We start from the raw sequence: 2509 nt of genomic DNA, 5'->3' as shown, positions 1-2509 counted from the left end.
ATCATCTATCTATCATCTATTATTGAGCTATCTATCATCTATCTATCTATCTATCCATCCATCCATCTATATCTATCTATCTATCTACCTACCTACCTACCTACCTACCTATCATCTATCATCTATCTATCGACAGAGCCTCACTATGTAGCCCCAGTTGACCTAGAACTCCTTTTTTCCTTTTTGAGATAGTGTATTGCTGTGTTGCCTGGACTTAGCTTGAACTTAGCCTTCTTGAACACCTGTGATGAAATAAACCTTCCAAAGTCTCAGTTTCTCAATTAGCTGGGCCTCCAGGGATGCATCCACATGCCCAGCTTAAACTATTTACATTTAATATGATTATATCATTGGACTAAAAATTTGTTTTTTGTTAGTTGTTTTATAACTGTTCTTTATTTTTGTTTTCTTTTTAGGCTTCTTTTGAACTATTTGAGCATTTAAAATGGCTTAATTTTATTTACACTATTATTATTTATACCTTCTTTAACTCTATTTATAGAGTTTACAATATATGCATCTTTAAAATTCTGACATTGAGAGAGTTTGTGTGTGTGTGTGTATGTGTGTGTGTGTGTGTGTGTGCGTGTACATGTACCATGGCACACATGTAGCGGTCAGAAGGCAAGTTGCAGGAGTCAGTTTGCTCTTTCCACCTGAAGATTGAACTTAGGCCATCAGATTTGGCAGCAAATGCCTTTACCCACTGCACCATCTTGCCATTTCAATATATGCATCTTAAGTAATCAAAGCCTGCGTTTAAATAAACACATAGTACTTTATGTATATTGTAAAGGTCTTTGCAATATATTTTGCCAGTTCCTCTCTCCCAACCTTTATGTTACACATTTGTGTATGCATAATTTTTAAAGTCACAGTGTGTGGCTACACTTTTATTTTTGTAAGTAGTTGCCTTTTAGGAAATTAAAAACAAAGTGTGTATTTTATCTTTATTTATTCTATATCTAGCGCTCTTTCATTTTATGTATGTCATTTCCATCTGGTATCGCAGTCCTTGTTCCTGAAGGAATTTTATAGCCTTTCTTACAGTGTATGTCTCTTGGCAATAAACTCAGTTTTCATTTGAGAAAGTATTTATTATTATTATTATTATTATTTTCTTTTGAGGCAGTGTCTCAATGTGTATTCCAGACTGACCTTGAACTATCAGCATCACCCTGCCTCAGCTTCCTAAGTGCTAGGATTACAGGTTTGCACCACCACACTAAGCAAGAAAGTTTTTATTTATACTTCATTTCTGAAAAGGATTTGGCTAAGCAGAGAATTAAGGCTTTAGTGGGTTTACTCCCCCTAGGATTTTAAAGATATTACTTGTTTCCAGTTTGCACCATTTCTGAGAAGTTTTCTGCAATTCTTATCTTTGTTTCTCTTTATGTAATGTATAGCTTTCTCCCCTAGCAGCTCTCAAGTCATCTCCGTGTCTCATTGTCCACAGTCCGAGTGTGCCGCTTCCTCATGGAGAACTAAGCTTGTGGTTATTAGACATTTTGCTTTTTGTATCTGCTTTTATGCCTGTCAGTAATTGAAGAAAATCCCATTATTATTTTGTCAAAATATTTTTTGGCCTCATTTTTTTCTCTCTTCTCACTCAAGGATTCTAATTACATGTGTTAGTCCATTTTATAAACATATATATTCTTAAGCCTTATATTCTGTGCTTGAAATTTCTTTCCTATACTTTTTTGTTGTTTTTGTTGCTTTGACACAGGGTCTCCCTGTAGTCCCAGATGACCTGGTATTCACTACGTAGACCAGGTTGGCCTGGAACTCATAGAGATCTGCTGCCTCTGCCTCCTAGGTGTTGGGATTAGAGGAGTGTGCCACCACTCCTGGCTCTTTTATTTACTGGTTTTTATCCCACTTAAAAATTATTGTGGTTTTAATTTTAAAATGACTTTTAAGAATAACTAAAAGGTTTTAATGAAAAATTTCTATTATATTGCCTCTTTTAAAAATTCCTCAGTGTTTTGTGTATACCATTTTAATCCTATTATAATGCAGACAAAATTAGATATATCTCCTTCCTATTCAGACTCATACACATACATGTTTCAAACAATGTATGGATAATAATATGATCCTCATTGCTCATTTCTCTTTATACAGGTCATCTTGTCATATAGGGATACACATTTACACCAGTACTTTGAATAACTACTTTGTACTCTATTGTGTGGACTGGATCTCATTTGATGAATTAACCCACTATTGATGAGGATGCTTAAAGCATCTTACTTTATAGCCAATAAATAATGTTGCAGTAAGCATGAATTATAACATGTATTTGTCTTCTAAATGTTACATTAAAACTTCTAGATGAAAGTCTGCTGAGCTGTGTCTTGAAGGTAGTGTCTGAGTTTACAACATAGCAGAACATTTAAGGGAAACAGAGCAGGAAGAGCAGCTGGACCCCAGAAAGACTTTGAAAGAGCAAATGTGAGATCATTCTGTCTAGAGTTTAGGGGTGAGCTGGGTTGGAAAGGCTGCA

This window comes from Nannospalax galili, unplaced genomic scaffold (assembly GCF_000622305.1).
Source record: "Nannospalax galili isolate Female #2095 unplaced genomic scaffold, S.galili_v1.0 scaffold113, whole genome shotgun sequence".
Lineage (NCBI taxonomy): Eukaryota > Metazoa > Chordata > Mammalia > Rodentia > Spalacidae > Nannospalax > Nannospalax galili.
The sequence above is the reverse complement of the archived record's forward strand: the minus strand, read 5'-3'. Positions refer to the sequence as shown.